The 15,509-nt window shown below is 45.6% G+C and overlaps 1 pseudogene; it reads left to right on the forward strand.

Annotated features, from left to right (window-relative positions):
- Positions 1–7,974: 7,974 nt before the first annotated feature.
- LOC125758779 (uncharacterized) lies at positions 7,975–11,528 on the forward strand (annotated as a pseudogene).
- Positions 11,529–15,509: the final 3,981 nt, after the last annotated feature.

The following is a 15,509-nucleotide window of genomic DNA, read 5'->3' on the forward strand; positions in this document are numbered from 1 at the left end:
CGATTCCAGAGGTGTAGTTCTCCCGCGTTCGTTTATGTATGTGAGCCATGTGTGCTATCATTGCAAGCGCAGCCTGCACACCCACACAGCGAAGTCAGTTGATGGCTGATATAACGAAGCTCACTCATTCTGCACGTATCAAAAGAATATGGCACTTGAGCTCCTCCGCGTATCGGTTTCGCTTTCGCTGCTGAATCGGAGTGAATTTCATGACTTTGCAATTCCGAAAATCTGAAAGCTGCAACGGGTTCTTCGCATGAAGGGCTTCAATGTTTCCATTTTACATAACCGCCTAACTTCACTACTTAAAATGTTAATTAAACTTTCTTAATTACGACATATATATATCGAGAGACAGAGCAGTGGCAAGGAGGTTAATTGAAAACAAAACATCTGGTGTACTGCACCACACTTGGGGAAGGTGAAAGAGAGATGTTAACCCCTTCAAACGCCACCTACGAAGAACTGTCTGCAAATGCGTCAAATCGATACAATGTTATTTCAAGGCACTCGATAGTATATTGCAAGAAAAATATTGTCATAATACATCCATTTATGTGTGCCATAGCAATCGTTCCGAATTACCTTGTAATTAAATATATATTTATTGTAAAGCCATTCATGCTCTGTTTTTGCATAAATAGGATGAAATCTCAGGCTGGAAATATAGTGCAAACTCGTTTTTGGTTGTGTACATGTTTAACGAAGAAAAATCATACGCTCTGACGTGGGTTATGGGGAAGCGGCACGTCGAACGACTTGTCAAACTGAAGGAAAACTGCGATTCGGCCTAGTTGGAACATATTCATCTTGAAATAATTGCGCAGGCACACGGGGACACAGAAGAGACACACGCGCGGGCGCAATCTAACAACTGGTTTATTTTTGAGAAACGTTTTTGGAACCGCAAAACGGTTTTTGGAACCGAACATCAAGAGAAATAATGGAGGCCTATCACATTGACAGGCTGAAAGATAAGTGTGTCAGCACCCATCTGTTTCCCTGCTTGAGAAGGAAATTCCGCTCTTGTCTGCTGTTCAATCAGCATGTGATAAGATGCGCGATGTGCGTATTTCAAATGAATTTTTGTGATCAGAGTGCGCAGTTCTGAGGGTTGTTAAGTGAACGTTTTTCAAAAATAAACCAGTTGTTAGACTGCGCCCCTGTGTGCGTCTCTTCTGTGTCCCCGTGTGCCTGCGCAAATATTTCAAGATGACTCGTCAAATATGGCAGTGCCTTCAGCAAAGTGATCGCATGCAGCAGTACTCTGCAAAACGGAGTTGAATGAAGACAAATTTATTATGCAGGAGGTTCAATTCACACAAAGTTCTTTCTTAGCCCCTAGTCGATACAAAAATAGCAAAAAGAAGTGGTGTACACAATTGTGTACTTAAAGGTGAACATTTGACAGCGTTCTGTCTGGTTGGGAAGAAAATATCATTGAAAAAGTTACACCAACCAACGAATTATAAAAGTAAAAACTTCTTTTACTTTAAAAAACCCGACGTTTCGGATCCAACTCGGATCCTTCCTCAGGGGTGACTGTGGGGGGCCAGAGAGCAACAGAGTTTAAAAAGGAAGGGAAGAGCCTTCCTCTCTTTAGGTCGGGGGGTCACGCTTGGTTTGAATGACGTGCCGTAGTCCATTGAAATACACACTCGGCAGCGCACCTGCAGACCGGTTCACGTTGCCGGGTGTTGCCTGAATGTGCCAGGACTCCACAAAAAGTCGTTTGAGATAATTTGCCTCGAAGTCGACGATGCGGGAGTTGTCAAAGGCGATGCGGTGGTCGTTCACCTCGCTATGCTCAGCTAGCGCACTCCTTTGTCTGTCGAAATTGCGGACGTCGTTTCTGTGTTGTCGCAGCCTTTCTGGGAAGTTCTTCGTTTCCCCCACGTATGAAGCGCCACAATCTGCACAAGGAATAGAATAAATCACTCCTTGCGCTTTTTCCTTGGGCTGTCTGTCTTTTGGGCGCGGGAAGAAGCGGCCGAGTGTGGAAGTTGGCTTGTGCGCAACTTTTATGCCCTGCTCCGACAAAACGCGTGTGAGCGCTTCGCTGGTACCCTTAACGTAGGGAATGCAGACGCGGACAGGCCTGGGAAGCGACGAGTCATCCTCTTGAAGGGGTCTGCGGGGGCGGGCGTGGCGGCGTGCAACCCTCTCAATGAAAGCTTTGGAGTAGCCGTTCTTTAGAAGGTCGCATCTGATCTTCCGTTCTTCATCCGTCCGCTTATCATCCGACGAACAAACCCTCCGTGCACGTGTGAGTAGTGACGATACCACCGCTGATTTATGGTGGAAAGGGTGGTTGGAGCCAGCGTCGAGATAGCGACCGGTGTGGGTTGGCTTTCGGTATACCGAGAATTGCAGCAAACCACCCACCCTTTCCACGAGGACATCGAGGAATGGCAAGCAGTTGTTTTTTTCCCGTTCCACGGTGAACTGGATGGCCGGCTCAATAGAGTTCAGATGGGCTGTGAAGGCGTCTACGGCAGAAGTTTTAGGATACAGAAACAGTCGTCGACATACCGCAAAAATATTTTTGGGGTGATGCCGGCCGTCTGCAGTGCTCTTCCCTCCACTGCCTCCATCACGAGGTTTGCTGCCGTTACAGACACAGATGCCCCCATTGCAGTACCAGTTAGCTGTTTGTAGTATTCTCCGTTGACGGAGAAGTACGTGCTGCTGAGACAAAAGTTCAAAAGGCGGCTCAGCTCGTCGACGCTCAGGCCTGTTCTTGCCTCGAGGTTTTCGTCACACTCCAGCACTTCACGCGCTGTGGTCACTGCTAATTGGACAGGTATGCTTGTGAAGAGGGAGACTACGTCGAATGACACGAGGCACTCATCTTCGCAAATCGGTATCGGGGAGAGAATCTCAACAAAATGGCTGCTGTTTCTCACGTGCGTCGGCGTGTTTCCCACGAGAGGGGCCAGAATCCTGTGTAAGAAGCTCGACAGGGCTCGAAGTGGCGAAGATGTGAAGATGTGAAGCGAAGATGAGTGCCTCGTGTCATTCGACGTAGTCTCCCTCTTCACAAGCATACCTGTCCAATTAGCAGTGACCACAGCGCGTGAAGTGCTGGAGTGTGACGAAAACCTCGAGGCAAGAACAGGCCTGAGCGTCGACGAGCTGAGCCGCCTTTTGAACTTTTGTCTCAGCAGCACGTACTTCTCCGTCAACGGAGAATACTACAAACAGCTAACTGGTACTGCAATGGGGGCATCTGTGTCTGTAACGGCAGCAAACCTCGTGATGGAGGCAGTGGAGGGAAGAGCACTGCAGACGGCCGGCATCACCCCAAAAATATTTTTGCGGTATGTCGACGACTGTTTCTGTATCCTAAAAACTTCTGCCGTAGACGCCTTCACAGCCCATCTGAACTCTATTGAGCCGGCCATCCAGTTCACCGTGGAACGGGAAAAAAACAACTGCTTGCCATTCCTCGATGTCCTCGTGGAAAGGGTGGGTGGTTTGCTGCAATTCTCGGTATACCGAAAGCCAACCCACACCGGTCGCTATCTCGACGCTGGCTCCAACCACCCTTTCCACCATAAATCAGCGGTGGTATCGTCACTACTCACACGTGCACGGAGGGTTTGTTCGTCGGATGATAAGCGGACGGATGAAGAACGGAAGATCAGATGCGACCTTCTAAAGAACGGCTACTCCAAAGCTTTCATTGAGAGGGTTGCACGCCGCCACGCCCGCCCCCGCAGACCCCTTCAAGAGGATGACTCGTCGCTTCCCAGGCCTGTCCGCGTCTGCATTCCCTACGTTAAGGGTACCAGCGAAGCGCTCACACGCGTTTTGTCGGAGCAGGGCATAAAAGTTGCGCACAAGCCAACTTCCACACTCGGCCGCTTCTTCCCGCGCCCAAAAGACAGACAGCCCAAGGAAAAAGCGCAAGGAGTGATTTATTCTATTCCTTGTGCAGATTGTGGCGCTTCATACGTGGGGGAAACGAAGAACTTCCCAGAAAGGCTGCGACAACACAGAAACGACGTCCGCAATTTCGACAGACAAAGGAGTGCGCTAGCTGAGCATAGCGAGGTGAACGACCACCGCATCGCCTTTGACAACTCCCGCATCGTCGACTTCGAGGCAAATTATCTCAAACGACTTTTTGTGGAGTCCTGGCACATTCAGGCAACACCCGGCAACGTGAACCGGTCTGCAGGTGCGCTGCCGAGTGTGTATTTCAATGGACTACGGCACGTCATTCAAACCAAGCGTGACCCCCCGACCTAAAGAGAGGAAGGCTCTTCCCTTCCTTTTTAAACTCTGTTGCTCTCTGGCCCCCCACAGTCACCCCTGAGGAAGGATCCGAGTTGGATCCGAAACGTCGGGTTTTTTAAAGTAAAAGAAGTTTTTACTTTTATAATTCGTTGGTTGGTGTAACTTTTTCAATGACAATTGTGTACATAGCGTCTCAAAGGTTTAAGAAGAGAGGAGATTAGATTCAGGCGTCCAATAAATAAGTAAGTAAAAAGGTGAGGAACGGGCGAATCATAATCTCTGGAGTGGTTCAAGCAAACCATATAGGATATTTTAACACCACTGCACCTGACTGTGCCACGTGAATACCTCGGCTTTACACATGCGAAGTGCGTAACTCTTGTACATTTTTTTTTTGCAGGAGTGGTTCACGCGTACGGCTTCAATGCAACGTCAAATACGCTATGTGAAATAAGTAAAACAGTGTGAAAGCGATAAAGCGAGCATCTGAAGAAAGAGTCGTTATCGTTCCATAGGAGATCACAGTGATCACTAATAATATGTAGGCAAATAGGTCGACTCAGTGCTGGCGCGTATTGATCGTTTGCGCCAAATGAGGCGTCACATGTACGTATTACACAGTCGTGTATATTTTTAGCCTTTCAAATCCAATAAAAGGGCTGAACAATATCGCGATGCAAGAGTATCGCGATAGTATCTTCGAGATACATTTGAGTTTTTGTATTCCTCTATCGAGATGGATTGAAACTGTATTTGTGTCGCAGTAGCGAAATACTTTTACGATGTATCGATTATATAGCGATACTCTGCAAGACACGAGCATCTCGTTACCTTTTTTTTTGTTTTTCTATCGGAACTGAGCCGACCTGTATCAGAGGGTGAATAAAGATTTTTTGGGACCGAAGCCAGGCAAAGGCGCGCCGCCGGTCAGACGCTCAGGCAGCACGGCAAAGCGTTGGGTGGTCTATGGGGTAAAGCTCCCGATGCCACTGACGGGAGAAATCGCGGCGGCAGTCCTCTGCCGACGAAGGACGCTGTCTCTCATGGCCGGTGCAGCACCCGCAGTTCTCTTTAGGGGCGGCCAGCCATTCCTTGATTACATGTTACAGCACGTTGAGAATTTCATCGCGCTGTAACGTCTTTCGCAATATTATGCAGGAGCTAATAAATGTATTAGCGGAGCGGTAGGATGACCGAAGTGAAAGAAAACTATTCCTGAATCTGTATTCTTGTTTGTGTACCCCTGTATGTGCATTACGGGATACTTTTTTGCCCGCAAAAATGTTGCAGAAAAGAAAAACAAAATCAGAAGTCCTTTCTCTGCCGAGAAAATAAGGGCAAGCGAAGCGTGGCATGTGCGCGCCTGACCTACTACTTTTCTTTCTTTCTTTCTTTCTTTCTTCTTTCTTTCTTTCTTTCTTTCTTTCTTTCTTCTTTCTTTCTTTCTTTCTTTCTTCTTTCTTCTTTCTTCTTTCTTTCTTTTTCTTCGCTTTGTTTTTCTTCCTTCGTTCCTTTCTTTCTTTCTTTCTATCGCATTGCGCGAGCTCCCTCCCAACTTTCGGCAGATCCCACGCAATGTGGGAATCAATTTTACGCGAAGCAGGCAGCAAGAAGCAGCCCAGGTAGGTAGGCAAACAACTTTTTTGATTCATGAAAGAAGCATGTGAGGGGGAGGGGAGGCCGTGGGGGCACGTGGAAGCAGGATGACGATGGGCCCTCGGGCCGCTCTATATGGCCGGACAATTCTTCGCTTCAGCGACCCCACTGGCCCAGCACAATGTCCGGAGCTGTAGCTCCGGTTGCGAGTTGCCATGCCGAAATTTTTTCGCTTTTAGTCAAGCGTGGTAGAATCAATTTCATAGGAAACAGCTGACTGCTTTGCATGAAATTGATTTCCACAATGAGTGGGACCTGCCGGCCTTTTTCTGCGCTTACCTCTTTCCTCCTATCGCGATATTTTTTTTTTTTTCAAGAAGATTGCAGTTTAAGGCCAGAATCATTCGAGGCTTGGTTCCAGGAAATGCGATGCAATGCCAAGAAAAGAAAGTCAAGCAGAATAAATTAAGGTGGTCGTCTGTATGTATACCAGAGCATACCCACTCCGACACATAGTATCCGACGATGACGCAGCCAGAAATTTCTTTCGGGGAAGAATGGGAGGGGGGTGTCCAACCCCCCCCCCACCCCTCACCATGACGTCAATTTCCACATGGTATTCTAACAATGAACAAAAAAATGTGCCTTAGCACATGCACGTTCGTGCCTGCGTTTGCGTGTGTGCGTGTATATATACACATGCAAAATTGCAAAATTAGGGGGAGGGGGGGATGTCTGAAACGTCCAACTACCGCCCCCTTTTTACGCCCGTCTTATACGACACGCACAATAGACCGATGTCACCGAGCATACTGCGCATGCGCAAGCTCGACGACGACTGACCGGCCGCCATCTTAGTTGTAGTTCTCGGAGCGCTTGTGCCGCTGCGGTTTGCAGGACTCTCCGATCAACTTGCGCCGTGTGAAGAAAATCGACTTCGATCAACATCGCATGTGCTTGACATTACTACTCAGACCTTCTAGGTAAGTGTTTCAACGAAGCTTATTCTTTCTTACAGCGTAGTTTATAAAATATCACGCTATATTGCACAGCTGTAGCGGCCGGATCGGCCCGGCATAAACCGACGAGCCGGCGTGGTCTTTCCGTGCATTTATTCTGAAACAGAGAGGTTTGTGACCCTGAGCTGGTCGTCAGTTAACGTTTAGATTATGTAAGTGGTGTAGTCAACGTAAGGCAATGTAAAGGTAGTTGCCAAAGGCTGTATGGGCTGCTTCGCGGAAGTGAGAAGCATCGCGCTGATCGTATTTCGCTGCATTAGCGACGGGCATTTGCTAAACACATTCCGAGTGTGGTGCAGTTGGAGCTTTCCGAGCACTGAAAAACCGAGCAGTAAAGACGCACGGAAGTGCAGGTCCGATATGTTGTCGCTGTGTTGCGCGCTCGATTCTGCCGTTCTTGTAATGCGCCCTTAGCGGTCAGCTGATCCCGCCGATTACGCGCGCCTACGTACCGTCGCTCTGACCACCACCCAGGCGATACGCAACAAGGAGAAATATAGGAAATGGAAAGGCTGCTTTACATATTAGATTATCGTGACGCGCAGCCGAGAACGCCTGTGTAGTGGGTGGCGAAATGCCGATTTGTCTAGTTCGCTATCATGCAGCCGTCTCTGCTGCATCGGTCATCATGGGTAGCTAGCCACTGACTGGAATGTGCTAAGAAAAATTTGTCGCTCGCGGAGAAAACGTGCTCGCCCAAGCACTTGAAATTTTACGGAGCCGTAGTTCGTGCCGCGTTCGTGCTGCATCGGTTATCATGGGTAGCTAGCCACTGATGGCATGTGCTTTAAGGGCTAAGAAAAATTCGTCGCTCACGGAAAAACGTGCTCGCCCAAGCACTTGAAATTTTACGGAACCGTAGTTCGTGCCGCGTTCGTGCTGCATCATCATTCCTTTTGCATTGATGGTTATTGTGTATGGATAGTTTGTTGCTAGCACTTTCCAAAAGCAGCTACGTTTTCAGTGGAGCTTTGTTTGTGGAAGACGACCAAGTTAGCACTTTAAGCAGCATATGGCTGTGGGAGTTAGCTGCATGTGTGCTGGTCCTCGTAGTGTGGTCATCTAAGAGTACGGTTGAAACAGTAAGAATAATCACGCCATATAAACCTTTGGCTTATGAAATTTTATTATATGACAAGCTCATAAAAGTGTGTTAGCACTTGACTATGGTAGGTTGCAGTATGCTAAATATTGTTTTGTCGCAGGCCTGTATATCGTGATCATGGCATGTAGACCTATAACCGACAACCAGGAAAAGTGGACCAGTCAGACAAGTCACTGAACCCATTCTTTGGAAAAGAACACATCTATAGGTATGTACAACATTGTGTTAAAATGGAACCAATTTATAAATAAGCCGAGACATGGGTTAAAGCTTGTTTTTCAGTGCGTCCCCTTGCCAGAACACATAAGTAACCTTTCTTAGGGTGATTATGCCACCACAAAATGTTTGTTGACAAATAACACCTATGAAATTTCTCCTTCAAGCACGTTGAGAAGCAAAATTATGACATGGCAATGAATGTAGAAATAATCTGAGCCTTTCGGAACAATAACGAAAATATGAAATAGTATGTGCCAACTTTTTGAATGCCACGGGGCTTTTAAGACAGACAGCATTCGTTAACTTTCAGCTCTTGCACGCAGCAGCTTGACTTAAATGACATTGAATTTTCAGCAAGCACATCCACAGAGTGGTATAAACATCTGCATGGCACATATCATTACCTAATTATTTATTTGGACCTGTTGTAGCATCACAAGGACATTTTTCAGGGAGGTTACAGAGTAACAAACACCTGTATACAAAAAGTGCAGTGCAAGAATTTAATATTTTACTACAAAGATGAAAAAAAAGGGATGACAAATAGGAAGGATTTGAACACAAACAAAACTGGAAGCACAGAAAGAGAAAAAACAACTACATAATAAACCTACAAAAAGGGGCAGGTCATGAAAGCATCCGGCAAACAGTCAGTGTGTGCAACATAAAACTGCACTTACACACTGCAAAAATATAAGCTTGCTTAACGAGTGAGTGCTCCAAATCTGCTGGACATGCCAGGTAATGTCCTGTCATGTAGTACCAGAATGTGTCGCAAACTATGGGAGGCCTACTATCAGCAAACAGTGTCTGACACACGCGCATGATTCCACTTAATCCTTCAGCATTCCTCAAAAATGTGAGAGTTCATAAAGGCACGTGGAAACCTGCCAGCACACTGCGAGTTTGGAGTAAGCCAGTTAAGTCTGTGACATAATAAAAAATCCTCACACTGGTCTTTTCTCATTTACTGAAGCGCTGCTGCGTCAAATGCTGACGTTTCAGACATTCTCAAGGATTGAGCTTTCACTCTGACAGAAATTGTTTGCCTTCTGTGTTCCCAGTTTGCTTTTAGTGTATTCTAGACATAGGTCGGCAAACTCACTCATGAGTCAGCTCAGTCCAACTCACTCAGACTCAGATCGAGCCATGAGTCTGAGTTTGAGTGAGTCCGGGGGAGTAAAAATTTTCGTGAGTGTGAGTACGAGTGAGTCCGGTTGGGAAAAAAAATTTCGTGTGAGTGAGTCCAGTTCAGGAAAAATTTTGGCAAGCCTCAGCCTGAGGGAGCCCTAAGCGCAATATATAAATTGTGAGTGAGTCTGAGTGAGCTCCATGTTTTTTGCCGACCTATGATTGCAGATATATAACTGGTTTGCAGTGTTGAGCTGCGGGTAGGTGCTTGTCCTTGGTCAGTAGCTTGTTATCGCTTATGCTTTACCAGCTGGATTGATTCATTAACTCAGTTGTTCAGCACAGTACACTGTGACAAAGGCAGAGAGAGAGAGAGATACTGTTTTATGAAGCTTGAGGGGTCATTTACCACACAATTATAATCTTTCAGAACAGTTCTTGAACTCCAGTTATAAGTTGCAATTCCATAAAAATGGTATTATTCATTTTATTTATCTTTCCAGGTGTACATCTGCACTCAATAGTTGCACACCATATGCTGACATTATAATATTTCATGCAGGTACATAGAAAGCAAAGGTGCTCAAAAACATCGAGATGCTGGGATACGCCTCTTCACTTCAGGACATTTGCAGAAGCTGCAGTTTTTGGAAGGCAGTGGTGCAGAGACCGTTGTACGTGCAGAAGTGCTAGCTTCCATGACTACTAGGACCCTGTACAAGGCATCCATCAAGTTGTATAAATGTGATGGTGAGGTAGTTTCGGGGAGCTGCACCTGCGTTGCAGGCAAAGGTGCAGTGTGCAAGCACATCTGCTGTGTCTTGTATGGTTTAATGTACATTGCACAGCATGATCTGGCATCTGTGCCAGACTCTCTCTCGTGCACAGAGACAGAAAGACAGTGGGTACCACCCCAGAGACCCCAGGAAGGTCACGGAAGATTTTGAGAATGTAGTCTTTTCCAAGGACACCTGCGACAGGATCAGCTGTGCACCAGAACGACACCAAAAACGAATTCAGTATTCATCTTTGAAAGCAGACAGAAAGGTGATGAAAACACCCAGCCTGATAAACTTGCATGGCAATCTTAAGAAATGCGGCCTCGACTGCTTTGCCGACATTCTCGAGGCAAACGACTTCTTGCCCGTGAGAATTGCAGAAACAGCAAATTGTGCTGAAGAAGACAAAGGAATGCCGAAACGATGGCTTGATGCTGTAAAAGCTGGAAGTGCAGTCCAGTACACAGTTAATGACGTGAATGCTGTGGAGAATGCCACAAGGCTCCAGAGTGGATCACCCATGTGGCATCATTACCGGAAAGGAATTATAACTGCATCATCGGCGCATAGAGTGTACACATGGGTGAATAGTACGTGCAAAAGAAAGATGGGGCCCCATGATGTGCGCTCTCTGCTAAGCACTATCATGGGTAAGAAAGTGCGTGCTACTTATGCCATGAAGCGGGGCCTTTTATGCGAAGACAGCGCAAGGAAGGCCTTCCTTGAAAAAAATAAACAGCACGTGGACATCGACGTGAGGCAGTGTGGTCTTTTTTATGCCGCAGCCATCCTTTCCTTGGGGCAAGCCCAGACGGAATCGCTACATGCAGTTGTTGTGCACCACGCCTTTTGGAGATCAAAAGCCCCATGAGAATTGATGCATTTTGCAAGAATGAACTGCGTGGTGGATGCCTCAAAGCCAGCAGCAGGTATTTTACCCAGGTGCAGACACAAATGGGGGTTACCGGTCTGAAGAGTTGTGTCCTCTTCGTGTACAGTGAAGAAAAGTGTGTGCAAGTTCCTGTACTTTTTGATGAGGCATTCTTCACTGAGCTGGTGAAGTGCTGCAAGTTTTTTGCTGACCAGTACCTGGTGCCTTATTTCTCTGGAAATTGGCAGCTTTCTTAATCAGTGTAAATTTACTGTTCCTCTTTGTCATCCCTTTCTGCATGATTTATATTCTGCTGGTGTATGATGTACTATGCGTAATCTCACTTTAATGACGTGTGCAGAAAATTATCCTCGGTACCAATATATCCCATGTATCATGTATCTGGCCGAGGAGTGGCACAAAGCTGCTACATAGCAGCTCTCTATCTGTAATAATAAGTGTTGGGGCTTAATGTCCCAAAACCACGATATGATTATGAGACACGCCGTAGTGGAGCGCTCTGGAAATTTCGGCCACTTGGGGTTCTTCAACGTGCACCCAAATCTAAGTACACAGCCTCAGGCATTTTCACCTCCATAGAAAATGCATTGTGTAACCAAGAAACTGCGAACATGCATCGTTCAAGCTGGTTTATGCGAGGAATACCCCAATGACGTTCAGTGCAATGTGGCCAAATGTCACCAACAAAGCCAATCTTGATCTCACAATTTATCTACAAATGAGCCAAAGAAGCAAGACTGCTTGCCCTCCTGCATATCAAGACCCAACAAAGGATTGACACTCATTACTTCAATGTTCAACGATGCCACAAGGACTACCAACTGGTTTGGATTATGGACCTTGATACGACATAGCGAGAACCATTTGTGATGGTACTTAGGACCTTGCGATGTATGTGGACATATTGGTGTACTGGACTATGATGTCATGCTTGGTGGCATGACGGAAGAACTGTTCCTGCGTGCTACCTGAAGTTTGCCATCTGCTGCAGCCCATGCGATTATTTTTATGTGACCTGCTCATATTACCACTGCTCAGCACAAAGCATGTGTCTTGCCACTATCTCTGTACTGCAAGTGTTTTTTGCCTGCACTGTGAATAATATATTTTCTCACCACAAGTACACCCCAATAAACAACTCATTCTGTACTGGTTAGATTGTTTGCGTCTTCACCGACACAACCACGTGAACAGTAATTTTGTTTGAAAGAAAAACCGTAGAAAAAGCTTTATTCCTAACTGTAGGAGGTCGAACGTGTCTTCGCTTTGAGCGCCTAAGAAGGGTTTTGTCTTTCGTTAAAGTTTCAAGATGTTGAGACACTTACACTAGCAGCAACGTTTAGATAAAGCAATGAAACTGTACATAGGAGAGTATTCACTTTATTATTCAGAGGGCATTAACGCATAATTTACAAGAGGTGGACAGAAACAAAGTAAACACAGTTATCTTGTACTGGCATAGTTCAAGCAGCTCATGAGCACAGAGGGAGACTGTTGGATCATGTGTGGGAACACTGATAATTTAATTGTACGCTGAAATTCTTTCATATGGCAGCCACTGGTTGAACATATATCAAAGAAGTTATCACACATGTGCGTAACGTGCATAGCAGTGCGTAACCTTTCCTGCAATCAACAGTGCAAGGACATATTGATACATTAATGCAAGACATCACTTAGGCAACGAACAGTCCTGAACATCATTGCTGACAGTCTCTTGAAAGTGCTGGTCACTGTGCCATCACTTTCACAAACAGCAAATACATCACTTTCCTTCTAGCGCATGCCCTTGTTTGATCATGCAGAAGTATTCAGATTGTCTGAATGAAAAAGTGCTAGCTAACTGAAAACATGTGAGGTTAGGACATGAGTGCTAATCTCGCATATTAATAAATACAGTAAAATCTTGTTAATTTGAAAGCCATTAATTCGTAAAATCAGATAATTCAGGCGCGCTCTCTGGTCCCGGCCAGCATAAGTGTTGTTTAATGGAATCAAACCCTCCTTAATTCGGTCACGATTGGCCGCAACCCGGTTAATTCGGACGATTCTCAAAGCGCACCCCACACGAAGCACCACAATCGTTGGTGCAAAGGAGCGACAACAGTGTTCGCAGGCAACCGAAACGAGGTGGTGCAATCTGCATCACTACTGCCATCAGCGTGAACTGTATGGGAACAATGTTCCAGTTAATTTTGAGGGTAGCACGTTTCGGGTTAGTGAAGACAGGAAGGTCGTGAGCCGCGGTTACATTGTAGACAAGGTCACAAGTGCGAAAATTACTGCTTTTAAACTGCTCTTATGAAAAGTGCAGGATTTACTTATTCGTCAAGAAAATAGAAGTGTATTGACATTACACACACTTAAATTTTTTTTTCTTGATACTTTCGATAATTCAGAATTTAGTCAATTCGGATATTTTTTTCGGTCCTGTGAGATATGAATCAACAAGCTTTTGCTGTACAAATTTTTACGGGAAGATCAAGGAGCAGAGACGCACACAATGGAGCCACTGAAACAAGAGTTTTGGCATTAACTTTTGACAATGTCTAAATTTTCCTGACCATCTCAAAAAGCAGTTTTTCTAGTGTTCAGCTGGGTGTAGTTTTCAGCAAAGGTGAATCAATGAAGTTAGACAACAGGGCACAGATCTGCCACACTTTGTTGAGTTGTTCAGCAATACTGTTTGGGAAAATCTGTGATAGTATTCTGAAGGTTTTCACCCTCCTGATGACTCTCTCAACATGTATTCGCCCGCTTGCGATTCGTCTTGTTTCCTCTTCGTCTTTTTCTGACAGCTGCGGCCGTCCACCCCTAAAAGGAGGAATGTTGAGACCTAACGAACGTGTCTTACATTCATCTGCAATAGTGAATCCCCTATCGGCCATGATGCTGCGCCCAGGAGTGAATTTATCTAAGATTCCACAGTGATTGGTCAAGGCCTTGTCCGACAACGGCCAGGTGCTAGGTCCGAGACAAATGTCACAAATCCGTTGGGGCTGCAAACAATCAGTCCCTTGGCGGTATTGTGCTTCTTGTACAACGAATACGTCTCACTTTGAACGCGAAAAGATGACGGTGTTTCAATGAAGATCTCTGTGCAGTCGAGGATACCGTCCACGGTGTTGAATCTCTTGGAAAGGAAGGCTTGTGGGCGATACTTGTCACACAGATCTGGTGGCATCCATGTGGGCACCTGCATCATTGCGATAAAAAAAAGCTTCTTCATTCCACAGAACCATGTTTGTGTGGATAACACCATGGCAAAATATAAAGCATCAAAAGTACTCACTTATATTCAATTTAAAATATGCCTTAAAACTGAATTTGTGAGAAGCGACAACATGCAACTCTCCCGAACTGCTGCTCTTGTGAACAGAGCTCGGGAAGTCAGTCTACATTTCATTTTGAAGCAGTGCAGTGCAACAAATAGGCACAGAGAAGTGAAGACACGAGTGCCGACACTTGTACAATATACGGAATGATGCTTATTGTTTATGGCGTTTTTGCGATAAGCTTTGTTTCCCAAATAATTAGTATATTGGCACATATCCATTTCGTATATATTTTGTAAAATTTTCCTAACGCTTCAGTTAAGAGAGGACTGGTGTCATCCTTCTTTATACATTCGTGGTCCGCCTCGGTGGTACAGTGGCTATGGTGCTCGGCAGCTGACCCAAAAGGTCGCGGGTTCGATCCGGCCGCGACGGTCGCACTTTGTGGAGGCGAAATGGTTGAGGCCGTGTACTGTGTGATGTCAGTGCATGTTAAAGAACACCAGATGGTCAAATTTCTGGAAACTCTACTACGGTCTCTCATAACATATCGTGGTTTTGGGACGTAAAACCCCAGATATATATTATTGTACATTTGTGACACTGCTACATCATTACCTTGCATGATTACATCCTTATTTCAGTTGACGTTGTGCATAAACTTGTTGCGGTGTCACGTTTTATTTATTAAACTATTTGCATTGAGGAAAGAATACTCTACTGCATCGCAGCACAAAAATAATGACTTCATGAACCAATATGACAGCAAAAGCTCACAAGTAACGCCCTTCCCACATTGCCAACAGCGCTGTGAACGGCACGCATGTTATTCTAAGTCACATTTTCAATATTTCTGTCCACGCCATGCAAATGAGGACACAAAAATTATTTTCTGCTGAAAAGAATACTCTAAATCGAGGCGTTCTTCCTACCTTCTTCATGCGATCACATATGGATCTATGGAATTAGCAACTGGCTTATCCATAGAGAGATTCTGTAGGCATGACACCTTTCCCTTCCAACTTGAACTCTCGTATTCTTTCTCTGAAAAAAAAACAGTCCAATCTCTGGATAATTTGAAAACCAAGATCAAGGCAGTTTAACTCATTCTGTTATAGGCACCAACAAGTCAAGCTTCATTCGAAGAGCATCACGCATGGTGATCATGGGTGCCGCGCAAAACTCGGTGCAGCCAACGGCTAACCGTGGTGTCAACCAGCAGCCATACGCTCAGGTGTTCCCTTTAACAGT

The sequence above is a fragment of the Rhipicephalus sanguineus genome, chromosome 6 (genome assembly GCF_013339695.2).
Source record: "Rhipicephalus sanguineus isolate Rsan-2018 chromosome 6, BIME_Rsan_1.4, whole genome shotgun sequence".
NCBI lineage: Eukaryota > Metazoa > Arthropoda > Arachnida > Ixodida > Ixodidae > Rhipicephalus > Rhipicephalus sanguineus.